An 18,703-nucleotide genomic window follows, 5' to 3' on the forward strand; every position below is an offset into this window, starting at 1 on the left:
TCGGGTGTCAAGCCACGGATCAAGTGTCGGTAATACCGAGGAGAGAGTGAACCGTCGGATCACTACATATTGTGACCGTCGGATTGTAAGTTACAAAATGTACAACGGTAAAGAAACACACTTTACCTAACTCTGTACTTAACTCTACACTAGACCAAGTTGAACTTAACTATATCCTATGTGTCGGAAAATCCTAACATCCCCCCTTAAGAACAACTTGGGATAGGATTGAAGGATTTACAAATATGACACAATAGGAGAAGGAAGGAGGCACTAGAGCCTATCCCCCCTTAGTGACAACTTCCTGAACTCCAAGCATATATCGAAGTTTAGTGAACTTCGCCTCTGTGAGAGCCTTTGTGAAGATGTCTGCAACCTGATCATCTGTTGAACAATATTGCACTTCAAGAACATGGTCATGAATGAGCTTTCTGATGAAGTGCATGTGTAGTTCAATGTGTTTGCTGCGCTGATGCTGGACTGGATCTTTGCATAGCTGAATGGCACTTTGATTATCACACCAAAGTGTGGTTTGATGCTACTGCTCAAAGCCAAACTCTGATAGGATCTGACGAAGCCACAAGGCTTCCTTACTAGCTTCCACGGCACCACGATACTCTGCTTCTGCTGACGAAAGAGAAATGGCAGCCTGTTTCTTACAAGCCCATGTAATAGGTCCTGAACCAAGAGTGAAGACATAACCGGCAGTAGACTTCCGATCATCAGGGTCACCAGCCCAATCAGAATCAGTGAAACCAACTAATAGAGGAGTTGCTTTGGCACTGTAATGAATCCCAAACTGTATTGTACCTCGAACATAACGAAGTATTCTTTTAGCTGCTTTCCAATGACTTTCACGGGGGTTTTGCATAAAACGAGCAACAAGGCCAACAGCAAAGGAAAGGTCAGGACGAGTATGGGTTAAATACAAGAGTTTTCCTACAAGTTGACGGTATAAGGTAGCATCAACTTCAGGAGAAGTACAAGAGACTGAAAGTTTGACTCCAGACTGAAAGGGAGAAGGGGCTGGCTTACAGTCTTCCATGTGAAAATGACGAAGAATATCACAAGCATACTTGGACTGGGAAAGGAAAATACCCTCCTTGGATTGCAAGACTTGAAGACCGAGAAAATAGTGTAAGTGTCCTAAGTCTGTCATTTCAAATTTCTTTTTAAGGCTGGACTTCACATGGTTTATAAGGTTGGGATCACTACCAGTGAGAATAAGATCATCAACATAAAGAACAAGGATGATAAGAGAGTTGCCCACTTTCTTGGTGTAGACAGTATTGTCAGAATAACACCTAGAAAAGCCAGATTCTAAAAGAAAGCTATCCATTTTGGCATACCAAGCCCGAGGAGCTTGCTTGAGACCATAAAGGGATTTCTTAAGTCGACAAACAAGGCTGGAGTCTGTTTGTATGAAGCCAATGGGTTGTTCCATATAGATTTCTTCCTGCAAGTCCCCATGCAAGAAGGCAGATTTAACATCCATCTGATGGACTTCCCATTTTAAAGAGGCAGCAAGGGAAAGAACAAGGCGGATAGAGTTCATTTTGGCAACAGGGGAGAAGGTTTCAGTGTAGTCAATGCCTTCAACCTGTGAAAAGCCCTTAGCAACAAGACGAGCTTTATGTTTATCAACTTTCCCATCTGGTCTATACTTGGTTCTGTAAACCCATTTACATCTAACAAGTTTGCGTCCCTTTGGTAGAGGAACAAGATCCCATGTATCATTTGCCAACAATGAATGATATTCTTCATTCATAGCTGCTTCCCAATGTGGATGGCCTGAAGCTTCTGCAAAAGTGTCAGGATCATGATTTACTGGAGCTTGAGCCAGTAAAGAAGAGGCTCTTTCAAACTGAGAACGTGTACGTCGCTGATCTGTAGGATCACCGACAAGATCACTTGCTGCATCCCGAGTAGCACGGACCCATCTTGGAAGTTGAGGATCCTGAGAAGGTGGGGGAGGATTATCATCCTCACTTTCATCATCTGAAGAAGAAATGTTTTCAAAAGTAGAAGAGATAGGAAGAGGTGGCACATCCGTCGGACTAGGATCGCAGGCCAATTTATTTTCATCAAATTTTACATCTCTTCTAATGATAACATTTTTGGACTTAAATGGAATAAGTCTATAACCTTTTACATCTTCAGAATATCCAACAAAAGTACATTTCTCACTCTTAGGTTCTAAAGCTTTATGCTTTTCATCTGGAATATGGGCCCATGCTTCACTTCCAAAAACACGAAAGTGACTTACATCTGGTTTAATGGAACTCCAAGCTTCTTCTGGAGTGATATTCTCTAGAACCTTAGTAGGAGTGCGATTGATTATATAATTTGCACAATTAATTGCTTCGGCCCAAAAACTAAGACTGAGTCCTTTAGATTGCAGCATACAATTAGCCATTTCCTTTAAGGTGCGATTTTTTCTTTCAGCTACACCATTTTGTTGTGGAGTGTATGGAACAGTATGTTGCATTTGAATTCCATTTTCAGTGCAAAAGTTGATGAATGTGTTTTTAACATATTCTCCACTATTATCAGTTCTTAGCTTAAGAATTTGATGTCCAGATTGTTTTTCAACAAAGGCTTTGAAGGCCAAAAAAGTGTTAAATACTTCGCTCTTGAGTTTTAAGAAGTATACCCAAGTGCGTCTGGAGAAATCATCAATGAAAGTTAAGAAATACTTGCAGCCAGAGAATGAAGCAACAGGAAGTGGACCACATAAATCACTGTGCACAAGCTGTAAAGGGGCTGAGGCGTGCCAAGAGGCACGTTTGTCAAAACTGTCCCGATGATGTTTTCCGAGTACACATCCGGAACAAACACCATCTCTACAAGATACCATAGGAAGACCTGTCACCATATTTTCTTTACATAGATGCTGAAGGGAGCGATAGTTTAAGTGACCAAATCGCTCATGCCAAAGTTTGCTCACTTCATCATTATGAGCAACAAATACTGAGGGAAGATTTGATGACCCAAAGTTGTGAAACTTATACAACCTTGTGGAATCATCAGCAATACCAGTAGCTAGAATCTGTTTAGGATCTCTTAGATCCTTGATTACAATATCATGAGGTGAAAATTCAACAATTTTACCTTCACCTGAATGAGTTATCTGATATACAGATAGAAGGTTGCAGGATAAGGTTGGAACACATAATACATCATTAAACTGACCATTGTCTAGATGAACAGTTCCAGTCCCGACAACATTAAGAGATCTATCATCACCAACATATATATTTTTGGTGTTACAATCATTTAAAGAAGAAAACATGGCTTGGTTTTTGGCCATGTGATAAGAGGCTCCAGAATCAATGAGCCACTCATGAGAAGGAGAGGAAGAAGATACATTTAATGCATAACCAGACTGAGATGATTGACAACGACATGCAGAAAGTGCCATTCCGGAAGTTGAAGTTGAAGTATGCTCCACATGGATGTTATGTTTCTTCATTGCGGCTTCCAAGGCTTCCATCTTCTTAAAGCATTTAGATTCTAAGTGGCCATCTCGATTACAAAAGTTACAATGTCTATCAGTCTTCTTCCATTTGTTTTTATTGGTCTTATCATTTTGCTGAAATGATCTTTCATTTTGAGGCTGAGTTGGTTTAGGACCATTCTTTTGAGGATATGACTTCTTAGGATTCTTTGAATTTGGTTGCTGCTGGGCGGCTAACGCTTTCGTGGAAGAGTTTCCAAGATTAAGAAGACCAAGGTGCAAGAGTTTTTCTTGTTCTCTTATTAAAGAATCACAAAAAGAGTCAAAGGAAGGGGCCTTGTAGTCTTTTCTTTGACAAATGAAAGCTTCCCTTGTAGAATGGAAGGTGGAAACAAATACAGAGTAGGCTGGTCCCAACTTAGTAAGGATGGAATAAATAAGGTTACTATCTTCTTTCTTAACCTTAACACCTTCCAAAAGATATCTAAGGGTCTTGAATTTGGACAAGAAATCTTCAATGCAAGAAAAATTATTAGGATCCAATGTAAGCAACTCATTTTCAAGTTGATGGGCTCTAATTTCATTTTTAATCCCAAAAACTTTAGTGAGTTTTTCCAATGCTTCATGAGGAGTCTCAAGTTCTGCAATATGGAATCTAAGATCAGGAGAAATAAACATCCCTATCAAACCACGTGCTTGATCTTGTCTATTTTCCCATTTTGCAGCCTTGTCTTCATCTTTTGGTTTCTTCTCTTGGTCTGTGGCTATTCTGTATAAGTAAATCTTCCATGTAGGCTATCCATTGGAAGTAGTTAGTGCTGTCAAGAATGACTTGGCATGGACTTTCCATTTTTAAAAAAAAACTGAAGCTAAAGATGCTGAAAGTAAGTGTTCCAATGGATAGATCTCGAAAAATTAGGATGTTTTAAAAAAAAACGGCTCTGAAAAAGGCTTCCGGATGAAGAAGTTATGGCTTTTTGAAAAAAAATTGTTGAAGTTGCCGGCAAAGTGCGCGAATGTGCGGGAATGAAAAAATCCGCCTCCACAAAATGGAGACTTGAACCCAAGACCTCTACTCTCTTAAAATAGCTTTGAACCAATTGATCTATACAAAAAATTTGAGAGAGAGAGAGAGAGAGAGAGAGAGAGGGGGGGGGGGGGGGGGGCTTGGTTTGCGTGCTTGCCTTGAGAAAGCTCTTTTTCCCTACAAAACACAAAACACAAAACCCAACACGAATATGCAAAGAAAAACGAACCTTGCGGCTCGAAGTTAGCTTTAGCCAAAAAACTAGATATTTTTAAAAAAAATCTCAAAGTTAGCTTTAGCCGAAAAACTAAATATTTTTCTCAATGTTTCTGATTTTCCGAGATCACACTAAGGTGCAGGGAAAAGAGCATACGCATGAGAAAAAATCCTTCCTTTCTGTTTCTGATTTGCCCAGATCGCACAGAGTCGCAGGGCAAAGAGCATACGCAGAGATGAAAGGTATAGATCCGGTTAAAAAAAGGGCTAAATAAACCGAAACCGAAATAAGCAGAGAGAAAATAACAGTAAACTGCAAAAACACTGTATACCTCCCGATCTGAAAAATGACGCAGCTAGGGCTACCGGAAACCTTTTCTCGTGAAACGAAAGGGGTTCCTCACTAGAACAGATGCTCCGAACGCACCAGAGCAGTCCTCTCGGCCCGAAAGCAGTCAGAAACAGCAGATCTAGGAAACGACAGTCGCATGCAGTTCTACCGGCTTCAGATTTGGATCACCAACGGACGCGGCCCTCAAATAGCTCTGATACCATGTAGGAATTTACAGGGTAAGTTCCTCAGAAAGAACACCAAAAGGACACCTCTCACAACCAGATCTCAAATCAATACACCAGTATTTTTGACGTGGTTAAAACCCTCAAAGAGGGAAACAGTCCACGGCCTGCGCCAACGTGGCTACTACAGACAATTTATTAATCAAAGAATGAAAATTTACATAAGATTCTCTCATGCACGGATTACCCGAACAATGACCCTCCATGCGCTTTAAATAGAACTCATGGACCAATCGGGTGTCAAGCCATGGATCAAGTGTCGGTAATACCGAGGAGAGAGTGAACCGTCGGATCACTACATATCGTGACCGTCGGATTGTAAGTTACAAAATGTACAACGGTAAAGAAACACACTTTACCTAACTCTATACCTAACTCTACACTAGACCAAGTTGAACTTAACTATATCCTATGTGTCGGAATATCCTAACATCCGTTTCCAGATTATTGAGATTCACTATCATATGCACATAAATTGAGGCAAAACATGGTAGTTTCAAAATTGTTACCTATTTTTGGTTGTAGCTTAACTCATGTGCTAGGATCCCACACATGTGAGATGGGTATATTCTAAGACATGTACTAGCATATTAAGCCGATGTACCACCTAATTTACCACACTTTGAGAAAGCAAATCATATTTTATAATTTTGATTTTTTCCCTCCATTCATGCAAGTGTAGAGTTAAGTACCGAATTGTTGAATTGATATAGAGATATAAATTTTCGTAGTAGGACATGCTCCTTGGCCATATAACCACACTAGTAAATCGTCATTGATAAAACCATATCAAAAATTCATTTAATCATACAAAAAATCATTCAGAATTAACCACAAGGTAAAATGAATGCATTTAGTGAAAATTGGTAATATAATAGTCACAAAATATGTTATAAATGTATGAATATGGCTTATAAATGAAATGTTTGGATAGCTAGTACAATAACATATCTAGGACCCAACAGGTGCAAAACAAGTTGATGGAAAAAATATTTATACAAGTAGATATAAATGATCATTAGTGCATATATATATATATATATATATATATATATATATATATATATAACAGTGGCTTCAGATAACTTATAATACCATAAAATAGAGTTTTTGTATTCAAATATAATGAGTTATATACTAAGGTTTGATTTATAACAATACATTATTACTTTAATTATATGGTATATATAAAAGTTTTGATCTACCATATATACTGATGATCTCTAATATAAATTTATAACTTGTGATATGAATTGAATAACACTATAGTTGATATTCATATAAATAAGCAATGTCATTTAAATCCTTTATTGAGTTTTACCCATGTAAAAACAATTTGATGAAAGCATCTCTTTCATATTCTTCATGGGTCATCTTTAAGCCAATATTACTATCTCTCATAAGTTCTCAAAATATATTGTTTGGGTTGTGATTGATTGATAGCACACCATATATATTTTTTGGTCCAATATAAATGTACAACTCATTATATCAATTGAATGTCATTGTAGTTGATATCATATAAACACATGATATCATTTATATATTTTTTAAAGTTTTATAAGTGTAAAAACAATTTGATGAAAGCATTTCCCTCATATTCTTCACAGATAATATCTAAAAAAATATTATTATCCTTAATGGGTTCTCAAAAACATTGTGTGAACTATGATTTATTAGTAGGAGTTTTCCATAATTTGTTCAATTTGGCTCCATGATAGTTCTCAAACTTGCATGGGTATAATTTGAAGTCAAATAAGAGACAAGTCATTTTAGCATTTGGTTTATATTATTCTTGCCATTTATGTTAATAATACTTTTTAACTATTTTGGAATTACACCATTCATGTCTTTTGTGTTTTTTGGTTCGATATAGGAATATAATTGTAAGTCTTTGAAAATTCAATAGCATCATGTCTATTATTAAACTAGAAATGAATACTAACAATATTGAAGACATAAAAGTTGGAAATAAAAAGAAGTTAGAAGAAATGCATTAAATCAAATACAACAATTCATTAAAATTGAAATGGAATAGATGAGGATATAGAAAAATGAGTGATAAAAACCAGTGAAGACAACAAATCACTGAGAATCAAAGAGAAGAACAACAAAGAAAGGATTGTGAAAGAAAAAGAATGCAAATACAAATGATGAATGGGGATTAAAGGGAAATACAATGAAAAAAGGATTCTCAAAGGAAGATATTGCAATTGCAGAGAATAACTGAGGATGGTAGGGAATAACATAGAAGTAAAAAATAGAGATGAAGTAAGATCACATTGACAAAGACAATGGAGAGATGTCAATTAGGTATTGATAAAACTAAACCTATTTCTCTAATTGGTACCAATAACCAAAATCATCACCCAATAGTTCTAGATGATGATGAACTTTGAATGAAATCCAATGTACTAGTGAATTAATATGGAAATAAAGTTATTGCACATAAAAGATTTCATGAAAGAATTGATAAATTGGGTCATATTCAAATGTGTTGTGTGAGGAGTCATATCTTGACATTCAAGTGGTGAATACAAATACATGTCTAATGTGTGTTGTAAAAGGGAAGGTACCATTCATACATTTTTTTTCTCAGAACCATATGAATCTAGGGTTGCAACCCTTTGTCCTCACAAGTCTTACACAAGTCAAAGAGATGTTGATATAATAAACTATTCCAATTTTGCAGGTAATGCATTCAATAGGTGGCAAATACAAATATACATGACCCAACATTAATTTCCCTCAAGAGATTAATGATGTTTCCAAGAAATTACTTGAATGTATTAAAAAGTTTGGATTTAATAATTATTGTGTGAAAAAAAAATCACCAATGATCAATATATGATTTCATTGTTTGAAAGGGAAAAGTAGTGGATTTATTATTATATAAAATTAGGAACAATCCATATTATAGCTGTCTTGAAATTGATATATATACCCATAACTAGTTACTATAAAATGTAGCAGATGTTTCACATGTGATTAATTTTGTTACGGTTACCAGATATAGACAATAACATGTACTTTGCAATTCCATATGAGATTCCAACTCATAAATATATCTTAGAATATTGTGAGAGAACTTCCTTTGTTGCAAAGCCTCCAAATGTACCTAGGGAACCCAAACTTATTCAAGTTTGGGTAGAAAATCCTAATAGAGAAGCAAACCATCTAGATGGTGAATCTACATACATGATTAATTTGTTTACAATTAATTCAACTCCCATAAATGAGTATATCACTAAATAGTTATTTAATATGACATTTCCAATGTTGTTTCCTAGAGTTAAAGTTGATTGGTTACAATCATGGATGAGAAATGTGCATGCTTATGAGTATATTAAATATCTTATCGGATATCATGAAAACATGTTTGGTAGGAACTCTCAATTTATATACTTTTTACTTAATATCGTCATAAAAAACTATGCTCAATTTTACTCTACAATTTTTCTAAAAAAATGAAAGAACTACCCACAACAATAGGTGAGCTACCAAAACATTTACAAAGTATTCCCATTTCTCATCTTGCAGATAAAATAATGAGATTTGGTTGTAACAACCCTATTGAAAATTCCATGCAATAAAAGTTAATAAAAGAAAAATAATAACCATGGTTGATGGAAAACTTATTCCAAGTTGAATGTTGGGAAAAACATCCTAGTGTGGGTGTTCATTGATTTATCATGGCTAAGGAAATTGACGAAGGCATTGGCTAAGGCTTTGGAAAGGAAAAATGACATTTTTGGCACCTTTATTTATGAAAATAATGGAAATTAGGAGAAAAGGAAGGTGAAAGGTCACAAGTTGCATGTGAGGAGCAAATTAAAGGAAAATAATGGAAAATGAAGATAATAGAGGACTGATTGATAAAAAAGGCTTATCAGAACTAGTTGGTACCTTTTGTCGGTTCAGTTTTGCAGCTCTTTCATTACTCTCTCTCTCTCTCTCACTCTTATAGAGTTTTTTTGGAGCACTTTGGCATTAGATCAAGAAAGGAAAAGAAGGCAAGAGGAAGGAACGAGCAAGCAAGGAAGAGTAGGATCAAGCAGCTACAACATGATTCTTTGCATGTGTGTTTTCCTTGCTAGATTTGGCATGCATGGTGTTGCATGTGGTTATTTGTTGTTATGGCATGGGTTTTGCCAGGTGTGACAATGTTTTCATCCTAGCCTTGGCATTTTCGAATAACCACGGTGTGATGGGGTTCTCATGTTTTGGTTGAGTTAGATTGTCGGATGGATTCAAAGTTGAGTTAGGTGGATCTCCAAAAGAAAGAACACATGGCCTAGTGATCCCTGAACCAAACTGTTGATTGTGGTAAAGCCATTGGCCTAGTGACCCCTGAATTAGACTATGGGTTGCGTAAAGCCAGGTATTGTGTGCCTCGGTGGGCCTAGGAATACTCGATCGGTTAATGGCAGGATATACGGTAAACATAGAGGTGGTTTCCCTTGATTAGGCCTAGGAATCCTTTCCGGTGAATGTGTTGGGATTTGAAATTGCAATTCAATTCCTGAACACTTAATTTTCAAACCAGGGTTACGTAAGCTTTGAGGCATAGCACATAAATGGCAAAGATTATGGATTTAACCTTGCAAACCCTACTTCTTTTCCTACAACTAAATCATGCAGAATCTGAAAAAATAAATTACAAGAAAACCTTTCAATCCTTACTTGCATTTGGAAACAAAATAACACCACTCCACTCTGAAAACTAGATTCACTCACAAACAACAATCTTTGCTGGAAGAAATGAAGAATGTCGCTTAATAAAACTTAAAAAGAATTCAGAAAGCAAATATGTTCTTGTATCTAAGTTCTAGTACTGAGAAGACAGAGTAAGTATGTGTTTTGTGTTTTATTAATTCTGCTTCCTGTACCAGAGAGACCCTATTCTTGTATTGGAACGATCTTATTCTTGTACCCATAATAAGTCTATTCCTGCACTAGAACAATTCTATTCTCGTACTCAGAACAAGTCTGTTCCTACACTAGAACCACTTTGTTCTTGTACTGGTATGACTTTGTTCTTGTACCAGAATAGATCTACACTCCACAACCTTGCATCCCTTAATCTATAAATCAAAACGTTGTGTTGTCAAGCACGAAATCGACAAGTGCAGAAAGGAAAACTTCAACTCAGGCGATAACAAAAGAAATCCCAAATCAAATGCAAATTACAATTCAAGAATATTAATTGTGAAAGTCAAAGGGAAATTTCATTAATCTTAGTGAAAACAATAAACTCTTGCGTTTGAATAAAATATCACCACTTAAAATATTCTTTACTCATATCCTCTCTAAACATTTATCACTGTGTTGAAGTGTATAAATGAATTCAATCATTAAATAAAAGATCTATTATACAGTCCCGAATCTGAAAAATGATAGTTGACAATTCGTGTACTTAAACTTCAGTTTACAAATATTTATCGAAGCAAGGAATATGATTTAAACTTAATGATTTACATAGGAGGATTAACACGCTACACAATTACAATATATATGCTTTGATCAGAGTATGTTTGCTGTAAATAAATAGATCTTTAAACAAAACTTAAATGATCAAACCCTGCAACCCTAACCATTACTCCAGAAATGATTCAAGAGGAAGCTTCTTAGATAAAAGACATATTGATGTGTTGAGAAAGTATACAAAAAATGCTTTGACAGAAATAAAAACACTCGACACACATAAGCCCTCAGATCTGAGATCACTTAGTGAAAAAGAAATGAACACAAGAGCATTACCAATCCTGCACTCTCACCATAAAAATAACCTTCACACCAATCATTCTTGTACCTAATACACACAACTATAAAACTAGGAGAACGGGCTGGGTTGGCTGGGCCCTAGCCAACCAACTCGTTTCTCTCTTAAGGAAACACTGGAATTATATGAATAGAGTTACCATTATAAAAAATAATAGGAACGATATATGAAACATAGTCGAAGATTGCTAAATAGAGCTAAGGCATCCAACTGCCTCTGTAATCCTTCTGGAGATGAGGAGAGGAGGACCACGTCGTCAGCAAAGAGTAGAATAGATATCATGACCTGGTGAAGAAGGCAACCATCAGTGTCCTGGATATGCTCGTGTAGAAAAGCCTCCAACTCATCAATATAGATCCCAAACAGGGTAGGAGACAATGGACAACCCTGTTTAACCCCAATAGTGCTTCAGATGAAATCAGACATCCCATGAGCCATGCGAAGACGACCAAGGACGGACTCATATAGGCGTGTAATAGCTGTCAATAGGGTCACCGAGATGCCAATATCTCTAAGTCTCTGGAGTAAGGCTTCCCTTAGAACAGAGTTAAAAGCTTTTCGAAAATCTACGAAACAACAGTAGACTTTCGAATAGCGATGTTGTGCCTCCTCAGCCATGGCATAAAAGGTGAAGATGTGATCAATGGTCTGATGAGCTGGTCGAGAACTTGCCCGTCCCTCAAAATCATTAAAGGATATCATAGTGAATCATAATTGTGTTTAGAAAAGGGTTTCCTTTCATTCCTACAATAATAAGTTGCAAAGCTGGCAATGCCAGGCAAGGATGTCTGGAAAATGCTTGTCCAATCTAGAGATCATTGTTGATCCAATATATATAGTAGAGCCCACTTCATGGTTTTGTTCAAAAGGGTTAATTTGTAAATTTATGTGAAAAGAACCCTAAACTCGAATAAATTTCACTGGAAATCAACAAAAGAATTGAAATATCCTTAATCACTCGAGTGTACACGTTGGTCGTCTCAACATCTAACTTGGATAGAAATAGGATATTCGTTTGCAACCCATCATGGTTCATGATCTCTTCAACAAGTTTTGGCAACCAGACTTTGATCCCAGGATTCATACTCGTATCCTAATCCAAGAGTGAGTTCACTTCCCTTACCTGTTGTTTGAAATTTGGAACAAAAAAAGCTTTAAACTAATAAGAAACATAATATGTTCTTTCATTAAATAATTGAAAATAATAGAAGAAGGTCATCAAGCTAGACTTGCAAGGAAATATGTTTTCGTGGAACTCAATTGAAAATAATAGAAGAAGATCATCAAGCTAGATTTGCAAGGAAATATGTTTTCGTGGAACTCAACAAGTGAATTTTGAAGAACAAGGTCACATGGAAAACAAATGCTTTGAGAAAGAGATAAGAATTTATCAAAGGATGATTTAATGGTTGCAAGGAAATACAGAAATCAAAGTGAAATTTGCCACAACCATTGAACTAATTGTGGAAAGCTATTAAGGTATTTTAAGACCGGAAAAAGTTTGAAGTCCTAACCTCTCACCTTGAATTTCAATATCCTCCATGTAACTTGAACCCTATTGAATACTCTAGTTTTGAATCTACTAATAAGCAAGAGGAGTTGGTTAATGATTTTGATCCTAATCACGAGAGGAATTTGTTAATGATTTCAATATGGAAACGTCAAGATCTCCTTGCACTCAAGTTCCTACATGCCACATGTCCTCAACATTTATATTGTAAATGGTCCTCTAAATGTCACCACCAAAGGTAGTCTTAAAAGGCATAGTCTAAAAGAATGGTGGCACCATTCTGAGCGTTGAGGCGAGATATGATGGTGTTGAGAATGACTTTGGCCATTGGAACAACAAAATGTGCTTCATAAAGAGCAGGATCATTCGGTGCCAAAGCTCAGACCTTCTGTAGCTCAAAATGATTAACAAGAAACAATGCCACACATTCGCAATGCTTCGAGGTCTCGGCCCACATAAAGCAAGACAACAAAATTTAAATTCAAATGGGCATGGGAGCTACAAAATTCAAATTCACATGTGCATGGGATATTAATATTTTTGCATATGTGACTACATCCACCGCTGAACTATTATAAATTAGTTATTGGAAAGCAACCCACTGCGAAATACTTTACCCGAAAATTTTCCATGGGAAACCATGTCATACCATGTTGAGTTAGAACATACGTCAATAACATGCGGGTCTTGGGCCATTAACCTGTTTCTTTACGTCCGAGGGAGACAAGCTCTTAGCCAAACACAAACAGTGTTAGGAGCTCTTAGCATACTCCAGGCCTGACCAATAATACATATTATATTACAATAACCGAAATAAATAAAACAATAAAAACAAATTTATTAAGTAATTGAAGACCATTATTGTATGTGTGACTTTGTTTTAAAAGTGCAAGAACAATATTATGATAGGAAGATTATTTAAACTTAATTTGCTCAAAAATCTTAATAAAATTTGTTTGAAAAGTACAGAACACTCTTTGGTAAAATTATTCAAGCCTACTCTGAAATTTATTTAAGCCCTCCTTGCTGAGATCTATGAAAAATTCAAATTCAATCAAAATCGAGCACTGGCTGACGATAAATGAGGTACTGGGATGGGATTGGAATGAAATTTATTTTCCATCCCGTAGTGTATGCTGAATTCAGGTTATGGGGCCGAAATGCCTAATTAGGGTTAGAGTGTATGCGTCTTTTAAGCTCTCTGTTATTCTTTACACGTTATGGGACCGAAATGTCGAAGTAGGGTTAGAGAGTATGCGTTTTTAAGCTCTCTGTTATTCTTTACTCGGCTCTCGATGGTGTGAAATGAAGTTTAGTTTTACATTTGAAAGCATATTCTGCTGAATTTAGTTTACGGGGAAGAGATGTTCGATTAGAGTTGCAGCATACACATTTTTGGAGGTTCCTGTCAGCCTTAGTTCGGTAAGTTCATAGTCCTTTATATTCGTACACATATTATTATACATTTCAATAGATTTAACAGTAAACCTTAGAAGAAGAATTTAGGAATTTCTATTTTCATCCTTGGGGTGGTGGCGCAGTTGGTTAGCGCGTAGGTCTCATAGCTTGTGTTGAGGAATCCTGAGGTCGAGAGTTCGAGCCTCTCTCACCCCATTTTTATTGCTCATCCATAAATTTTCGTCTGTACAAGGATCTGCCGTTTTTTATGCTACTCTTTTAGATATTTTCAAGTTTTACGCGTAATCAGTTTTAATACTTTAAATGCATTCTCTGTTTTAGGCATGCTGAAGGCATCTTTCTGGTTAGCATTTTCAAGCTTTACTGTCATTTTTTACTGGGTTCTCATTGCTCTATATTCTGCCAGAAAATTATGTACATATATAAGCACATCTTGACATGGGCCACTTGCAAGAATAGGGTAAAAGCTTTCCTCTGTACAGGGATCTGCCGTTTTTATGCTACTCTTTTAGATATTCTCAAGTTTTACGCTTAATCAGTTTTAATACTTCAAATGCATTCTCTGTTTTAGGCATGCTGAAGGCATCTTTCTGGTTAGCATTTTCAAGCTTTCCTGTCATTTTTTACTGGGTTCTCATTGCTCTATATTCTGCCAGAAAATTATGTACATACATAAGCACATCTTGACATGGGCGACTTGCAAGAATAGGGTAAAAACTTTCCTCTGTACAGGGATCTGCCCTTTTTTATGCTACTCTTTTAGATATTCTCAAGTTTTACGCTTAATCAGTTTTAATACTTCAAATGCATTCTCTGTTTTAGGCATCCTGAAGGCATCTTTCTGGTTAGCATTTTCAAGCTTTCCTGCCATTTTTTACTGGGTTCTGATTGCTCTATATTCTGCCAGGAAATTATGTATAGATAAGCACATCTTGCCATGGGCCACTTGCAAGAATAGGGTAAAAACTAAAGCAGAACCTATATAAAACATTTGATAACTGGACATGACAGCATATTGTTATAGACTTTGTGTTTTTTTTATAATAAACCATACTTTTATGCTGATCACTCCAACAGTTTGAAGAAGGCCTGCAAATATAAATTCATTATAAAATAGTTTATCTTTACAACGGACCTTTGGTTCATGTATAAAAATAGGGAAAAAACATATTATGATTCTCACTTATCAGTGTTTAAGAAAGGTTGGGCATTATAAAATCATTATTAAAACGAGAGATGAAGCCATAGGAACACCACATAAAACCATAGGAACACCACATATGAGATGGGAAAATTATTACAATAGTGAACAGGGGCAAATAAAGAGGTTGTGGGCTGAAAGTTAGTTAAGTTCAAAGGATATTTGTCCTTTACTAAATTACGAATTTGGAAATTTCATACATAAATCCCATAGTTACCTGAAGGAACTGTGCAACCCACAGATCTGTTATCCTGTGCATTATTACAATAGTGAACAGGGGCAAATAAAGAGGTTGTGGGCTGAAACTTATTATTACAATAGTGAACAGGGGCAAATAAAGAGGTTGTGGGCTGAAACTTAGTTAAGTTCAAAGGATATTTGTCCTTTACTAAATTATGAATTTGGAAATTTCATACATAAATCCCATAGTTACCTGAAGGAACTGTGCAACCCACAGATCTGTTATCATGTGCATTATATGGGGTAATGGTATAAATCCCATTGATACTTCAAGGAACTATGCAACCTAGAGATCAGTTATCATGTTGATTATATTGGGGGTACTGGGATAAAATTATTTCCATTTTGTTCTCTTCTACTGTTGTAGAATAATTGTTTTCGATAACGACTTTTCCATAGTAAAAAGTTTCACAAGTTTTAATGATGTAGTTTCATTTTTTTTGGAAATTGTTATTATAATTTTTTTGTGTCAGAATAAAAATATTAACTAAATATATATACTAAATCATAAACCAGTTATATAAACACTTACATCCTCCCTGAAAAAGTCAGCCTTAAACTACTAAGAAATAACATCTACCTCCATTAAAATGGAGATTGAAAATCTTTACCACATCTAATTTTCATAATGTGAAGATATTAAAAAATATAGATTAAAATGGTATAAAAACTAAGTTGGTAATTTTAATTGTTATTTGGAAACACTTCTACTTGAAAATGTTTTTTTATTAATAATAAATAAAATTAATAATTTCGAAGTCTTTTATCCCTTTTTCTTAATTAAAGCAAATCAATCTTAAAGGTAGAGATACAACCAAAGTGTGATTCATCTAAAGGTAGGTGGTAAGATGTTTTTTTCCACATTTTTAAATTTAACCCTTCAAGTAATAGAGAATAGGTTTTCACCTTTAGATTTAGCTCTTCAAGTAATAGAGAATAAGTTTTCATCTTTAGATTTAACTCTTCAAGTAATAGAGAATAAGTTTTCACCTTTAGATTTAACTCTTCAAGTAATAGAGAATAGGTTTTCGCCTTTAGATTTAACTCTTCAAGTAATAGAGAATAGGTTTTCGCCTTTAGATTTAATTCTTCAAGTAATAGAGAATAAGTTTTGTATTATACTCTAACCAAAGTGTGATTCATCTAAAGGTAGGTGGTAAGATGTCTTTTTCCACATTTTTAAATTTAACCCTTCAAGTAATAGAGAATAGGTTTTCACCTTTAGATTTAACTCTTCAAGTAATAGAGAATAGGTTTCCACCTTTAGATTTAACTCTTCAAGTAATAGAGAATAAGTTTTCTATTATACTCTAACCAAAATGTGATCTATCTAAAGGTAGGTGGTAAGATGTCTCTTTCCACACTTTTAGATTTAACCATTCAAGTAATAGAGAATAGGTTTTCTATTAAATTTATAAGTTTTCTATTATAAATGGTTTTCTATTAGATTTATAATTATTTTATTTTTATTACTCTTTATTAGATTTATAATTATTTTATTTTCATAATTTTATTTCATTATTATTAGAAATGGAAATGGGATTTCATAAAATATTAAAAAAATAGTAAAGTAAATATTCTTGTATAATTTTGAAAGAACAGTTTGATGATACTTGGTTCTTCCATTAGAAATTATGGAATTTTTTTGTACACAAGGATTTATTTGGGGTTGTAGAAGGTAAGGAAAAGAAATTAAGTTATAAGGTGTATTTTAATGGCTAATTAAATTATTTTTGTTTTATTAAATTTTAATAATCAATAAAATTGGAAATCCTAAATTGTAATTATAAATATTTGGATCAATTCAAAAATTCCTTATGATATAGTTATCAATTATTAAAATTGTAAAAATAGTTGAATAACAGTTTCAAGATTCCAACCAATTAGATTATAGAATATTCATTAGAAACTTTGGAGAAAATACTATGGAGTGGGTTTTTTTAACTTCGAGGTTAACTTTGTGATCAAAAAACTTACTTCCTTAAGTCATATAAATTAAATTGTTTGTAAATGTTGATAGGAATCAATCCATAATAAGCATCAAATCACTTATTTCATAATACATCTATAAATTGTTAATATATATATATATATATATATAAATTAAAAATAGACTTTGTTACAATAGCATGGCTCATGCCTAAAAAATCATAACTCATTTCATATGACACTTGTTCACATGGTTTTTTTTGTCAAGTTCATTGTGTTTCTCTAGGCTTGAGAAACCTCAACCTAGGGTCATCTAAGCCGTCAAAGTTAGATTTTAGTGTATCTCCTCACCGTAGCATGGGCACAACAATGTATGTGAGGTTTGATATTGGGTCGCCTTGCTAAGGAGACCCATCCTCAACAGGTTGTGCTAGTGAAACTTGAAGTTCAAGTGGTTTTTTAAAAAATAATCAATTTAATTAAAAAAACAAACAAAACATAATTGCTTTAGACTTGAGTTCATATGACTTAAAAAAAAATTAATTAATTAAAAAACCAAACTGAGCATAATTGCTTTAGAAATAAATCTCAACCTTTCATTTGTGTACATGACTATAAATATTCCAAAATATTTAATAGAAGTTAAATCTTTACTATTTATCTAATAATTACTAGTGATTAATTTAAAATCTTAAAGCCTTTATTTCAAAATAAACATATCTATCTATATAATTATTATAATTACAAAAACTACAAAATAATAATTTCAAATTTCCAACCCATCCTAAGCTTTTAAAACTTAGAATCTAACCCTCTTATTAAAAAGAAAAACTTATTTAATAAAAATGATATATCTTTTACGTGTAAAAGGCAAAAGTAAAGTATTTCAAAAGAAATTTGAAGTTGATTGGTTAAATTTGTTTAAATTACGGAGTTTAAATTCTCAAAGATAGAAATTACAACCAATATAGTTGGATATAAATTACTGACATTTATGATAAAAAGACCTACATAGCAATCTATTATTTCCCCATCAATTCTAACTTCTATAAGAAAAATAATCTAGATAAAAATAGTCCTTACAATGGTTTAGAGAATGATATTTCTAGCCTAAGGAATGAAGACAATATCCTTTTAATGGGTGACTTTAATGCTCGAACTTCAAGCAACCAAGCTATTCTTCTAAGCAATCATTCCAACACTAATCCTCTTTGGTTAGACGAAGACCTTCCTCTGGCTAGCCGGTACAAAAGGAGCTCTGAAGACATAGGGGAGAATTTGTTTGGGTCGGAGCTAGTCAAGCTTTGTAGTGTTCAGGATCTCATAATTTGCAACGATCTAAAGAA

General features: G+C 34.5%; 1 non-coding gene across 1 annotated transcript; it reads left to right on the top strand.

Annotated features, from left to right (window-relative positions):
- The first annotated feature begins 14,094 nt into the window (after positions 1-14,094).
- TRNAM-CAU (transfer RNA methionine (anticodon CAU)) lies at positions 14,095-14,182 on the top strand. Its single transcript is given in 2 exon segments — positions 14,095-14,132; positions 14,147-14,182. It is a non-coding gene; the product is annotated as a tRNA-Met (tRNA).
- The last annotated feature ends 4,521 nt before the right edge of the window (positions 14,183-18,703 follow it).

Source organism: Pinus tabuliformis, chromosome 9 (genome assembly GCF_031772625.1).
Source record: "Pinus tabuliformis cultivar Carrire ecotype Pingquan chromosome 9, CPIR1, whole genome shotgun sequence".
Classification (NCBI taxonomy): Eukaryota; Viridiplantae; Streptophyta; class Pinopsida; order Pinales; family Pinaceae; genus Pinus; species Pinus tabuliformis.